Source organism: Tetrao urogallus (assembly GCF_951394365.1).
Source record: "Tetrao urogallus genome assembly, chromosome: 2".
NCBI lineage: Eukaryota > Metazoa > Chordata > Aves > Galliformes > Phasianidae > Tetrao > Tetrao urogallus.
Genome location: NC_136814.1, coordinates 86,823,784 through 86,839,371, shown reverse-complemented (window position 1 = coordinate 86,839,371; position 15,588 = coordinate 86,823,784).

Here is a 15,588-nt window from a genome sequence, read left to right as displayed (position 1 = left end):
GCTTCAGTTGTTTATTTACACAGTGCTACTATTTTGGATTTTCAGTGGTTTCTTCTGACAAAAAAAAACCCACGAGCCTCCCCTTTCTCTTGGCTTCCTGTTAGGTCCTGCTCTGAGAAGAAAAACAGGTGCTGAGAGAGCAGTGGCTGCAGTACAAGGGAATAATTGAAATCAACACGGTCATTTAGGCGACATCTGTACATGCATTTTACTCAGCACCTGTTTACTATGTTTGCCATTGAGAAGTAAAAAAGGAAATAAAAAGTTGCTAACAGTGTCTTAGAAGGTCCCCAGAGTAAAATTACCATTATTCCCATGTAAAATATAATCCCATCATTATTTTATATTATTTCTTGTAAGACCATGGTCTTCTTCCAGGTTTAACGCTGAAGCCTCATGCTGCATCAGGTGTAGCAGATAGCAGGGTGTCAGCCTTTCTGTGTTCCTTGTGCAGCAGCATCCAGGGCATGGAGCAGCCTTGCATCCAGTGCTTCATGTGCTTCCTGTTGGCATGAAATCAGTGATGTGTTTTGTTGTATGCTCAGCTTTTTGCTCCCATTCCCATCACTGATGCAATCTGCTCCACCTCACTATTATTTGGACCATATGCAGTGCACAAAGTTACCAATCACTAGATACGGATCAAATAGGTCCTTCCCTACCCCAGTATTTTAGTTTTCACTTTTTTTCTGATAAAATCCTCTGTTCAGATTGTAGCAAACAGTGAAAGAAAAGACATTAATTTTTTTTCTTGTGTGGACTGTTAGAAACTTGTTGCAGCAACGATTAGGAAAAAAAAAACAACACACTTGTAAGACTGACTGCTCTCATCTGAAGATCTCATGATGGAATTGCTACGAGTAGTCACTTCAGAGCCACTTCCTTGGGTTGTTCTGTTGTGGTTGCTTTTGATGTCCACACAGGTGAGCTGATACAGGAAAACAGTGAAAGACTGTGGAAGTGGAGAGGGCTGTGGAGGATGGGGAACTCCAGGCATCTGTAACAGTGCTCAAGAGCCAGCTGAGCACAATTCGCTGAGTTCTTCCATTTGAGATGCTCTGGTCCTTGCCAGTGATGGAAAACTGTCACAAATGGACAGATTAACAACAGTGGAGGTACTGTAGGTTTTCTGTGTGCTGTAGGGAATGGTGGTCATAGGGTGGTAGAGTTTTCCACACAGCTGTGAAGACTCTGGTTAGGGAAAGACCAGGGAGAAAACAGGGATCACCTTCGTGCCTGTGCCTGTGCAATTACAGGTGCTGCTCCTTGGAGGGATTCGTTTAATGCCCTACGGACAAATTTGCCCCTTTACAACAGGCCAACATAACAGATTTGGATGAGATTAAGTGGTGCATAGACATTATGTTTGTCCCTCACCACAAAGATAAGATTGAGCTGCACAAAGAAAATTTTGGAGATACAAACTTCTTGATAGTTTTCATTTCTGCTGAGGAGCAGACAAGCATGATAGCTTCCCTCAGTGTATTGCATCACCTCTTGTTCTCTTTATCCCAGCATTTCCAGGAGACTCAGCAGGGTATATTTTTACTCCTGTGACATCGAGCATGTATTTATTCCGTCTGTTTAATGCAGCCCATGTAGGTTTGCCTGGCTCTTTGTTGTGCTTCCCTGCTCTCACTGCTGCTGGCTGCCTTAACGCTTCTGAAAACAAAGGCAAAAGAGAGAGAAAAGGAAAACAATTGTCACCGCTGTAACTTTTGCTTCGTTCTGAACACAGTTTCAGAGCAGGAGGGCTGTAAGTTGCCTTTTTTGTTTGTTTTCTTAGCTATTCATATGTAAGCTGTAGGGGCTGTTGTGTGTTGACTCCTTGAGCTGTCTCTTCTTCCTATCCGAGGCTTCAAAGGCCGCGTGAGCACAGCGCCTGTCAGGAAACAAGCAGGGTGGAAAGGAGTGTGCCTGGCTCTGGCTGTCATTTTCACACAGGCAACTGGAAAATGATTGATGGAAAAGGTTTACATTCATTTGTTGTTAAAAGAAGAATCTTTTACTGATGTGCTGAGAGGAGGAGAAGAGAACCAAGTGTCTTGCCTCTGCTATGGATTTAGTGAGGCACTCAAATGCCAGTTTTATAAAGAGTTGCGAATTACATCACGATGTGCTGCTCTTCTGCTGTTGTTCCTCCTGGCTTCACTGCCCTGAGCCAGGCTCAGGTGCAGCCACCTTATGCTGAACACATTGAAACCTGTCTGCATTTCCAAAATCCAAGGTACCATGTGCTGATGTTAGAAGAAAAGAGCATACTCTGCATGAACACTTCAGGGTGGCTCAGTCCCAAACACTTTCAAAGAAAGATCAATAAGCACCATTTTAAAATGTTGTTCTATACACTTTCTGTCTCCGCATAACACATACAGTTATCATATTTGTCATTTTACTTGCTTAATAATCTCCATGAACAAAAGTTGGTGCTACTGAGACATAGCTGTTCTTCAGCTCTTCATTTCCGTGGGCTTTTTAAAGGTGAGACTTTTGTAGGGGAGAAAGGGTAAACAGGGAGCAAATGGGGCCTGCAACCAAAATCCCTCCTGAACAAATTGCTGTGGTGCCAAAACCACATTTATTGTTATCAGAGGCAGCTGCCTGCCCTCTCTTCACAGTTCTATTTGTGAACTTTTGACGGCTATAAATGGAAACACACGCTGACCAGAAATCACCACCAGTGCTGCCTGAGACTCCTCTCTCCCGACTTCAAAAGTACAGTGACATCTAACATGTAAGCAGCCTCAATCACGTCTGCTCTCCATATTAGAATCGATTGATTTGGTTTTTTTCCCTCTGGGAAATGGAGTTGGGAAAACATGGAAGAAAAGGAAGAGCAGCCTTAGAGGAAAAGCAAATGGTAAGATATGTCAGTGTTTGTTATCCTGTTTTATGGTGGGTTTGTTAATTTTTTTTTTTTTCTTCCTAATTTAATGATAAGAAAGAAAAGCCGATCAGCTCTGGTACGTATAGAAATATATTCCTTCTTCCTTTAACCAGTGACCTTGAAGATTAAAACTTAATTCTGTATTTTAAATTAATTATGATGAGACATTTCTGTGAAAATTATGGAAACTTGTCAATGCATTTTGTGAGGTGCATGTGAAGTGCAAAGATTGCCTTCTACTTCAACAGTGACTGTAGTTTTCTTGTATTGTTTTGAAGGACTATTTCATGTCTTTGCACATTACTTTTCACAACTTTAAGTCAATAAATGAAAGAGGAAATTGTTTGTCTTCCTTGGGAGCTTACTGAAATGAAGTGTGACCAAAATAAGTTATTAAGAGAAAGTGAAAACAGTCAAAACACAGTTTGTTGGTAATGAGAGTAGGCTTGAAACACAGTGTATAATGCGCCTTGCTTAAACAAGGTTATTTTTTTGATGTCATGAAAAGGGCATTTCTTCATTGACTTGGCACAGCTGTGAAGAAAGATGGCCATTATTCTTGTTGAAAAACAAATTAGCACTGAATTTTTTAGCACTTACCTTAGACAGTGGTGGTGTTGGATTGGTTTGGGTTTGTAGTGGGACGATGGTTGCTTTTGTTTAATCGTGATGTTCGTCTCCACTGGCCTTGTTCAAGTGAGACTTTGAAAACTTGTGTGTTAGCCAACAATTTTAAATAGGGTACATTGGGTATGAGATCCGGGAAGTGCTGAAACGAAATAAGGACTTGGCCTTAAAATACCTTTTCTTTTTTAAGAAGTATCTGAAAGAGAGCTGCTGAAGCTTCGATTTGAATTCACAGTATGAATATTATGTTTTACTTGTATTTTTTTTTATCAATACATTAACATTTTGGACAAAGACTTTGTGTGTGTGGTTGATATGTAAAATATAAGGAAAAGTCTTCGTAAGTAAAAGCAGCTACAAAACTCACAAAAGCTTCAGGAAAACATTCAAAGAAACCTCAAAAATCTTGTTTTAGCTCGTATGGGGAGAATGCATGGCAGTGTAATTAGATAACAGTATTACCTAACTGCAGGTTGCATCCTGATGCAGGAAGCATGCATCAATCTTCTGATGACTTTGTGGGCATCATTTACTAATTCAGAGAGAGGCAAACTGAAGTAAAGAGGAATCCCACAGACCCGAGCCATCTTGATGGCTGTCATGGCTCTGTGCTGGCAGCAGAGGACTGCCCTGGCTTGATGCCCATCCCTTCTGTGCCTCAATCTCCTATCAGCCAGTCCCATCCTTGCCTCCATCCCCTTTCTCTACTGTTCACCTTGCCTGTTTAGTCTTAACACTTTTCATGAAGATTGACAGACAGATTTCACTTTGTCCCAATGTTTTTCCTCGTTTTGCACCTCCTGGGCTTTTATTGATTCTTCCCTCTTCTGTCTGTTACATGCATACCAGTTCAATATTTGAACTCTGCATGGCATCACAGTGTCAGTTTGTGATACAGATACTATATGTACATGTTTCTGATATCTGTTCTCTTATTTAACTTCAATATGACAAATGCTTTAGGTATTTAACATAGGCACTGTGGAGTGTTTGTTTTCATTCTTATATCCTGTAAACTGGGTGATAATTTACATATGTATAACTGGATGACAGTTTATGTGTTTTTCATGTGTCATAGGAACATAGGATAACTCAGGTGTGGAGGGGCTTCAGGAAGTCTCTACCCAACCTCCTGCTTAAAGCAGCTATGGAGTCAGGCCAGGTTTCTCAGGACTTTATCCAGTTGGGTTGAAACTTACAAGGTTGTTGAAAGTTTAAGTTGAAAACTTGCAAGGTTGGAGGTGGCACAGACTCTCTCAGCAGCCTGCTCCACTGCTGGGCCATTCTTAGGGGAAAAAACTTTTTTTCAAAATCTCTCATTTCAATTTATGTCTCTTTGTGTTTTCTCCTGCCATCACTGCTGTAAAGATCCCTAGTTCCATCTTCTCAGTAATCTCCACAGCACTGGAATTGCTATTAGGTGCCCCCGAAGACATCTCTTTGTGAGTCTGAACAAAACTAGCTCTCCTTATGTGGAAAAATCTCCAACCCCCACTGTTTTAGTGGTCTCCACTGAACTTGCTTCCATTCATCAAAGTCTGTCTACTACTGGAAAGTCCATATATAGTGAGTGCCAAATACAGAAGGGTAATCCCTTGTAACCACTTCTTTGCTTCAGCTGTGCTGTCTGTAGCATAGTACCCCACTGTCACCCTTGTTGGCCTCTCCACTGATCCTGACCCACAAGCTCTTGCCAAGCACTGTTGTCCTACCATTCATGAGCTTCCCACATCCAAACTACTCCTTCACATGGAAGAATCCTTTCCTTCTTATCTTCCTTAGCTGTCTTTCTGAGGATCTCCTATCCAGCCATTTCAACGCTATAGCCATATGATCTATCTTACAACATCCTAGTTATTTTTGCAGTGTTATAGTTTTGTGACCAGAAGGTTGAGGGAGGTGATTCTGCCTCTCTACTCTGCACCTGTGAGACTCCACTCGGAGTACTGCATCCAGTTCTGGGGCCCCCAATGCAAGAAGGACACTGAGATGTTGGAGCAGGTCCAGAGGAGGGCCAGAAATATGGTCAGAGGGCTGGAACACCTCTCCAAATACAAGGACAGGCTGAGAGACCTGGGCCTCTTCAGCCTAGAGGAGAGAAGAGTTAGGGAGAACCTAATAATGGCTTTCCAGTACTTAAAGGGGCCTACAGGGAAGATGGGGAAGGATTTTTTACAAAAGCTGGTAACGACAGGCCAAGGGGAAATGGTTTTAAGCTGGAAGACGGTAGATTTAGACTAGATAGCAGAAAGAAATTATTTACTGTGAAGGTGATGAGACACAGGAACAAGAGGATGTGGATGCCCCCTCCCTGGAAGCATTCGAGGCCAGGCTGGATGGGGCTTTGAGAAACCTGGTCTAGTGGGAGGTGTCCATGCCTAGAGCATGGGGTTGGAACCAGATGATCTTAAAGGTCCCTTCCAACAGAAACCATTCTATGATTCTGTGTATGTTTGTGTGCATGTAAGACAAACCTTGGTTTTATATACTTTGTAAGAAATATTTCTACCTGCTTACAAAAGAACAAAGACCTAATCCAGTCTGTATCATCCTGAAAATATTCTGATTGCAGATTTTCCATTAAATAGCTACTAGCTGATGCTCAAGATATAGCGCTTGTCACAGAGTTAACTAGATCAATCTATGCCCATGACAGGGGGGCAGTAGGCCCCTGGCCTTCCCTTGGTCCCACAAAATGGGAATGAAAAGGGAAAAGGGATAGGGAGATGGGAGCTGGGCTCAAAGAAGGAAAAAAAAAAGCAGCAATGATCTATGGAGGAAAACTTATTTTACTAACTATGATATCAGAATGCAAGATAACACAATATAATACAATCTAATTGAAATTGAGACTAATAAATCAAATAAAATAGCAGAGAGAGAGTTCCTGAGACTGAGTCAAACCTGAAAAGCTTTATATGGCTAGGAAAGCACCCTCCAGCACCCACTGCAAGGCAATAAGAGAATGCTGCACACGGAAGGGCCAGACCCCATGACTTCCATGATGTACAGAGACAGGTACCCAGAATTGGAGCATTAACACTTCAGCTCCTAGTGCACTACATGATATTATGATGTGGAATATTGAAAACCAAAAAACACAAAACCACGACAGCACCTATTTAACCTTACAGACAGTTTTATTAACTAGTATTGTAGCTTTATATTCACTACTTTCTGTGGATGAGACAAATAATATGAAATTCTCTACTGCTTCAGGCTATTTCACATAATATTTGTGAAATATCTTGTTAAATAGTTCTTGTCCTTGCTTCCTGGAGAAAAATTCTCTGTCAGCCAGAATCCAGAAGAGATTCTTAGTGTTGAGCCAGCTGTGGAAATGGAAGATAATGGATGTCCTGTTTTGTGACAGGAAAATGGAATGACTCACTGTCAAATAGATTGGTTTAAGCAGATGAACTGAATTTTCCTTTTTATAGTTTTTGTTATTAGAAGAGCTCAAAAAGACAGAATAATTCTAGCATTTCCATATTGGATTGACAGCTTAGCTCGAAATAGTCTGTTTACATTCAGAAGTCCTCCTGCATTAATGCATATTGCATCTGTTATTTGAAAAGATTTTAATTATATTTCACACTTGTCTGTTTCCTGTTTGATCTCACCTCTCTTCATTAAAATGTAGCATGTTTAGTATTGCATTTAAAATAATATGTATATTGGTATGGTAACAGGGAACATTCAGTCTTTATACTTTAGTATGCATCATCAGTTATTTTTTGTTGTTGTTGTTTTTACTTTCTTGATTCATTAAATATTGATAAAGTAAAGATAATAATGTAGAGGAAATAAATTAAACCAAGTAGATGCCTGAAACTAATGCTTGAAAGGGCAATAAGATATGCTTTTGGATGTCAGCATGTACTCTAAGAAAGGACTGCAAGACTTAATTCAGAAAACTATCATTTGCTTTCTATAAAAAAATGTGTAGAGACACCTCAAACAGGATGAGACAGTGTGGATCAAACACATCAAACAACTGGTATTTTTACATCATTAGCAACAAGTGATTAAATCCCTGCCAAGGTCAAATAATCTCTGTGGAAGTGCTCTGGTACAGACTCCTCCAAGGGGATGATCCATTTCCTGAGGTTTACAACTTAAAGGGACCCAAATGGGAATGAACTGCTTAGCCAGAGAAAGTTTAATATGTTTATAAATTTAAATAATTCCTTTTGTTTCTTGCTCTATAGGTAATTTGTGACCTCCTCTTGTAGTTTCTGTCATGCAGCCAAGTTCAGTAGAGTGAACCATCATCCTTACGGTGTTCTGTGCTGCCATGTGTCAGATTTCAGCAGCCTCTACTGTAAGGGAGGGCCGTGGGAGGCATTTTCAAATATCTCTGTGCTTTGAAGAGCAGGACTGAGGCTTTGCTGTGGCTTTGCAGAAAGAGACCAATAAGATCCTAGTACATCAGCAATCTCCTCTCAGTGTGCAGGTATAATGAGAAGGCTGAGACTGCACTTCAGCTACAGCATCAGTGTTTCCTGATGAGAGGTGTGGTGTTGCTGCAGATGTGAGGATTGCTCTAGCAGGTGATCACCATGGAGGAAAAACTAAACTTGAAGGCTGCAAGTATCAGCATATTTTTATCACTACTGATGTGACATTTCCCAGGACCAAAGCAAGTGAGAAGCACTGACTGCTGGTCTAGCCTCTGCTCTAATCCCTCACACTTAGCTCTCAAACTTCAGTTTACATTACCTTTTCCTTAATCTAATGCCAATTGTGCAGAGGCATTGCTAGAATACATGAAGTGGGCTTTGGATGCTTCAGTGGAAAAAGTTATCTTGAAGAGGTGTCGCCAGTGCATTTTTGGCTGGAGGTTCTATGAAATAGTACTGTGCAATCTCATGCAGAGATTCAGGAGGAGAGGGAGCAGATTCCTGCAGAGACTTCAATGTGATGATGAAAGAGGCTTTTTAGGAACAAATAACCTTTGTGTATTTTAACTTTTTGAAGTGAAGTATGAGCCCCTGTAGCAGCTGCATCAGCTGCTGCAATTCAAATGACTGCATTTTGAGGAAGGCAGCAAAAAGAGAAGCATCAGCACTGAAGTGCAGTCTGTGCTTATGGATTAAATCAGTTCTGGAAAAAGGTTTCTTGATACTCAAACTCTTGTATTCAGTGCCACTGAAAGATTGATCTGTGGTTAAGTTTGGCTTGGTCCTTGCTTGAATCTTGTTTCCAGATATTAGTTTGAATATAGAGACTGTTATTGACAAAAATAAGGAGTTTTCTGAAGATATCCCTCAGGAAAATGGAATTGAGTTGTGGGTGATACATGGGAAATGTTTGCTGTTCACTGCTTCTGCTAGCTTTGACATTCAGGATGGATGCTAGGAGGAGCTGCTTTGTTAGAAGGACCACACAGCATAAGAAGAACCATGGAATTTGTGGTCTGTCCATCCTGTGAGGATTTCAGGATTCGACTGGGTGAAGATATGGCTGACTAGGCTTTGTTATGGCATTAGTCTTGCTTTGAGATGGATGCTGGACTGAGTCATCCCTTAAACTATCTCCCAAACAACATTTCTTGAATTCTTCTATTTTGAAGTGGCACTACTGTGTTTCGCAGGAAACATGATAACAACTTTCTCCATCTACAAGGCACCTTTAACACATTTAACATCGATACATGATGAGACCATACTCATCATTAAGGAGTCCTGTCTCTTCCAAAAAATAAAAAAAGTTACTGCTTTCAGTTCACTAACCTTTAAATTCTGAAAGCACTCAATAATATACCACTGGCATTAAATCTGTTACTTTGATGTTAATTCTTGGAAAAAGAACAACTTGACAATGAATGGAATAAAAGGGAACAAGTGAGTCATGAGAAAGGGCGAAAGAAGATGGACCTTAAAACAAGTCCATCCCATATTTTGGGGCAACCAGCAGACCAGCAATAATGTGTTTCCATGATTGCTTTGGATCAACTATGAAAGGCATAATATTTCAATATGTTTCATATTGTCCTTTCTGAATACAGCATTACATTAATGGCTATTAATGACTACTTCTCAAAATAAGTTCCCTAAATGTACTTCAAACATTTAGTCTAAACACCTTAAGCAGTATGCCCAGAAAATAACACCAGATTATTCTGAAGGACAGTTATCAAAACCTCAGGACATCTGTTCTTCTGCTTGTTTTTGAAATAATTCCATTGCTGTGGCAACACTGATGCAGTGGCTGCATAGGTATTTTTCCAAAAAAGAATGAATTAACTTTTTCAGGACATTTCATCAAAAATCTTCTCCAGAGAAGACAATAGAGACTTTCCAATTTCTTTCCCTTTCCCTCTGCCTTTCCCTTTCCGCTCTCCTTCCCTCTGCCTTGTGATTATGAAAGTAATTGTTTCCTAAGAAGATAATAAATGGTGCTGTGCTGGTAGACCTCATTTCCTAACACCATCTAAAACCTTTGATTGCTGTTTATTTTATGTTGGAGGTAAGTGTTATCCTTACTGCCTGTATTCTTTTGTATCAATGGAGCAGAACTGCAGCTTTTCTTTCCTGGGTGGTCTTCTGAAAGCCTGCTGTAGGACGCGTCATGATAGGATCTTTTTCTTGGGCTACAGAAAGTCACAGGAATGTTTTGGGATGTCGAGGGTTATTGCAACACCGCCGTGCAGAACATTATTGCATGGCCAAATCTGCACACCTGCCTTGATGCAGGCTTTCCATTGTGCTTCCGAGTTTTCATAAGAACTTGTTGTTCATATCTAAATGTTATTGCATTTAATTTACTTATTATTATTACTTACATGATTCCCATGAGATAGCTGAATTATCAAATGTCTACTCCAGCAGTAAATCTACATCTTTTTTTTTTTTGTGGTGGCAACCTTGTTGATAGATCAATCTGACTATGTTATTTTATGACAAGATTGATCTTGTTTCCATATGATGGTCACACCGAACACCTTTCTGCATTACATATTTCATTCTTGAGAGTTGATTGGTAGGTTTTCCACACAATTGATGGTAACATGCAGTACAGGCTGCAAGATACTTTCTGATGGCATTTTTGCTACATTTGTAACTACCCAGTAGGCTTAATAGGATTAATTAAATATAGATTCAGCTGGTGAGTATCCATTTTTGAAGAAAAGGGATAAAAGCAGATTTTTTTGAATTTACATGAAACATTTATTTTGCTCAACAGCTTTTAGCTTGTTCAGTATCTTGAAAAGTGCAAGGCAATAGGTTGAAGATTTCCGTATCTTGAATTATAAACGAATATATTGGTGCTCCAGAACATATTTACTAAACTAAAAAAAAAAAACAAACTATTTGTCTCACCAAACTATTTGTCTCCATGAGACAGAAATTGGATCTATAGCACTCTATCTTTTCTATTTCATGTTTTCTATGTTAATCATAATGAAAGTTTGGAAATCAAACAAGGGAAAAATGATAGGGATTTTGAAATGCTTTATTCTTAAATGATGTGAAATAAACAAATTGGATTCACTTGAGCCACTTACAATTGAGACTTTTGGAAACAGCTATCAGAATTTCTTTCCATGTTCAATGAATTTTAAATTGTTTTTGTAGTGGTTTTATATGTCTCATAAAAATTTACTGACAGCACATCGCCACTTTACTGCTACTTAAATATCTCTGTTGGTGGTGATTTTATATAATAAGAATCTAGAAAAATAAATTAGATTTTCAGCTTCAAGCAAGAGCTGTGCCGTTTAATATTTCTTAAGTGCATCTTGAAATACATCCAGATCAAATGCCAGAATTAAGTGATAATCAGGCGAAGAGATGGTAATTCCTGGTAAGACATCTGAGCCAAAACTGTGTTCTCCCTGTCACTCTGAGAAAAGAATAGCAAAATGCAGATTAGTATTTGTCTTTAAAGTCCCAGCAGGGAAAAGGTTATAAGTTTTCCCCCTTTTCTTTGATGGATAAAATTTTCAGTGATGTTAGGAAGCTGATATCAATTGAAAATAGAGCAGTTTTCATTCTAGTTCTGTTATTTGCAATCCATTAGGTAAACAGACACTGGTATTATATATATATTATATACATTATATATATAACAAGAAAAGTTAGGGGCTTTGGTTATTTGTTGCAGGGTGGGTTGGTTTATAGTGTTTTTTCTGGGACAGAAAGTCTATAAGCCTATGTGCTGAGGGACTGCAATGATAAATTATTTCTGTAGCCAAGTTAAACTACAGTTCTTCCCCTGCTCCTAAGGAGCAGAAGTCAGGGCTGAGGGGGTCAAGGTTGCCAACCTTGCCAATGACTTGCGGTGACTCAATGCTGCATCATACAATAAATTGCCTGGCGTTTTTAGGAGCTCTTGTATTTATAGCTTCTAAAAATCCACTACTGAAAAAAATTGCACTTTAGGGTTTGAAAATTAGGATTATCTGAGCAAATTTAATTTTCCCTTTCCTTTATTCCTAAATGTTATGACACAAAAGTTGGTAACAGGATTACAGACTATTTCTTTATTCTCAAACAACGGTTCTACTTAGGAATTGCATCCAACAGCTACATCAGGATATGATGTGATCAAAACAAAACCATGATTGTCTTCACTAATTTTATAAATAAAATGCAGTAAAATGAAACTTAATATATCATCCTTCTATTTCCAGCTGAATGTTTTTTACATTTTTCAGAGCATGTGCTTCCAGTCAAATGCTGAAAACGCAGGCCAAGTGGCTGTGATGTCAAAAGAAAAGGAACAGTGACATTTCCACCCTCCCACGGGATGCCAATCGAAGGGATGAGTTGGGAAAATGTCTCTATGCACAGCAAGGTGCTCTGAGAAATTATCCACTGCTGGAAGGGTCATGGTCAAGGCCCCTAAACTAGAGACAAGGTTGAGCTGTTTCAAAACATGTGGATAGTAGGCATTATGTAGTTATTTGCCTGATTGCAATAATTACACCACTTGGCTCCGTGGGAATGCTGTGAAGGGCTTGAGTACTGCAGGTGTGAGTGTCGTGGAAATGGATTTCACGGTGGTCTCTGCAGTATAAGCAGAACACAGGAAAATTAATACTAACAATAAGCAATTTCATAGACAAGTGGTGTTTTACAAGAAATCTACAATATACAACAAACAAAACAAGAGCTACAAAATATTACAGATTTAAATATGTCCTCATTAATGATGCAGGAGAAGGTTAAAGTATTTTGGTCGTCTTCATTTAGAGCTAAACAAAAACAACTTGTTCCAATTGGATAATGTTCTCTAAAATAATGTCATTTGCATGGAATGTGAGTAGTGGGTAATCAATCTCAGAGATATCTCAGGCAAGCTGTAGCTCAGCTCTGTAGCTGTTTGTCTTCTTCCTAAGTGCAGAGATATATCATCGTCAATGGATTGTAGCTATCTTAATTGTAATGTCTGTGAGAAGGCACAACTTCTAAATAGTTATGCAGCAGCTTCTATGTAATGCAAGGATATATCAAATATTCATTGCATGTGAATGCTTTCGGTGGTTAAGTCAATGACCCCAAAGAGATTTAAGTCCTTTTCAAAGCAGGTAACCCATTCTGAGGCACTGATCATTTTCCAGTAAATCTGTGGTTACTTGTATATCTATGTCTTCATGAATTTTAACTATGTTAGACAAAGTGATGATTTGTGTGGTGTAAGAATGTAATATGTCCTTACTGCAGAAGAACAGAACAGGCACCAAGCCATAAAGAACATATATTTTTTTGTATTCATCTAAGCAGATAATGGAAGTATTTGTGGAAGGATGTGCAAACAGAGCTGACAATCTGTTTTGAAAGCCAGTTTTCCTTTTCATAGCTGAATCCAGAGATATTTTGAAGTACAATTAGGTGTTTCTATGTTCAGCACAACGTTTTTTGTGCTCAAAAGAAGGGACCATGACTTGCTCCGAGTGTGGCTGAAAAAATCTTGCCTTTCTGATGCATGTCCCAGCCATATTTGCTTTTTATCAGGATTAGGTGGGAATTTTGAGGGAAGTTTTAGTGCTCAAGCTTATTGATCTTGGAGTGAACTGTCAGATAATATTCAAGATTGAAAATGTTTTCAGTTTGGAAAGCAGTGGAAATGCAAAATCTTTGTGTTGTAGTAAAATAGTAATTATCTTTGCATCTTCGTAAGGATCACTAATATTGCAATTTTATATGATGTATTGTGCAATTTCACCCATGAATCATCTACATCAGGGCTTCTTAGCTCAAGGTTAAGAGCAAATATGTAACCAATGACTACTCGTCTCAGAGCACAAGCTATTGTACTCTCACTTCTTCATCTGAATTCTTTATAAATGTCATTCAAGTCAATTTCAGATGTTTATTTTAAGCTCCTATTGAAAATACGTATAAAGAACCCTACTTTATATGATCTTGAAGTAATCTTTAGAAGACTGCGATCAGTTCACTTTTTTCTTTGAATTCCTGACTGAACATCCAATTAATTGTCTAATTAAATGCATGTTTAAATGTGTGGATTTTATAAGCAAGCCATTCCCATGTAATGCACTTACGTGTACTAACATGTTATTATGTTTTGAAGCACTTTTAATGAAGTTTTAAATGTTAAATTGCATCATAAATTTAAGATTTAGCTAAGATTTCCTTGTTATTGCTTTCGTGCTCAAGGAACATATCTGACAGAACAGTCATCGTAAAGTATATTTATGCTTGTTAGCTGTGTGTTAACATCAGTTGTTTAGAAAAAGGTTGTAATGACCAGTAAGGTATCATGCTATTAATGCTTAATGATATTTGGAGCTACTAACTCACAAACAAACTGAAATCTACTTTTTCACATTTAAAAATAGACACAGAACAACCATTTAGTTCTCAGGGACGGTTATTTGTAGTCGCCTGTTATTTTCAAAGTTGTTTCATTTTATTCTCATGTGCTAAGTTTACATTTCTGATCCATCAGTGCAATGCTTCATCCAGCTCTGTCCTTCTCTTGCTGAACAGCAATGCCATAAAAAAAGTGAGAAATACCTCTGGCTTCTGGGTGTGCTCAGCAACACCTAGCTTTGCAATGCAGCATCAGAGTGTTCCTGATCAGGAAATGTGAGCATGTAACACTTGATTATTAAATCACGAGCTGGCTTTGGGCATCAAAGGAGCACTTTGATATTCAGCTGGGCCAAGGCATTAGCTCCTTTAGACAAGCAGTAGTAGTAGGACATCATTGTCCTACATTTAGGTATACATGACTTTCCAGGTACTGCAACGTACAGCACAATGAAAGGAGGAAGCAGTGCTGAAATTTGAACCTATGACCACTTCTGAGGCATAAGTGCTATTTTGACTAAGCTAAACTGCTCTTGGTGGGAACTTCAGAACTTAGGTATTTCATGGTGCAGTGGGCTAGTGAACGGTGTGCTACAGGGAAAACTACTGAGATGGGCCTGAGAGGCATCTATGTAGTTGGCAGTGCTGCAGCAAGATGCAAAAACTGTAGCGGTAGTGACTGAATTGCTCTGGTTGCAATACAAACATTCTAGCATTGCAGCTGTAGACATTAGAAAAAGCTTGGGAAGAAAGCTGATTGCAAGAACGGAGAGGTTGGGAGCCCTAAAAGTCCATGTGAGAAGGTGGTGGAAAAACTGATAGAAGTCTGAAATGGGAGAAATGAAGGAAAGGGGAAAAAAAGTGAATGAATACTAAAAATGAATAAAAACAGTAAAAGAGATGATGGGTTAAATAAATAAAAGGAATAAAATTAAATAGTAGAGAACTAAATGTGAAGAAAAAAGTTCAAGAAACATGGGGAAAAAGAACAAGAGCAGAAAATCATGAATCTGATGGGCTCTCCCAAATTCTTATTCTTTTCACTGGAGTGTGAAGTGAATGACTGCATTTTATTGATCTAATACTACATCATTTACATCTAATACTAAGTTTTATCTCTCTTTTTGTGAATAAATTTGCAGAATTCACAGATTACTTGCCAGAATGCCTGTAGGTAGCTTGTAAGCCTGTAGAAACTCCTTCTGCTAATGCGTTCGTAACAACCTATCATTTAAGAGTTCTCCTAACATCTGTTAATCCCTCTCTAAACACTTACATAAGCCTCTTCCA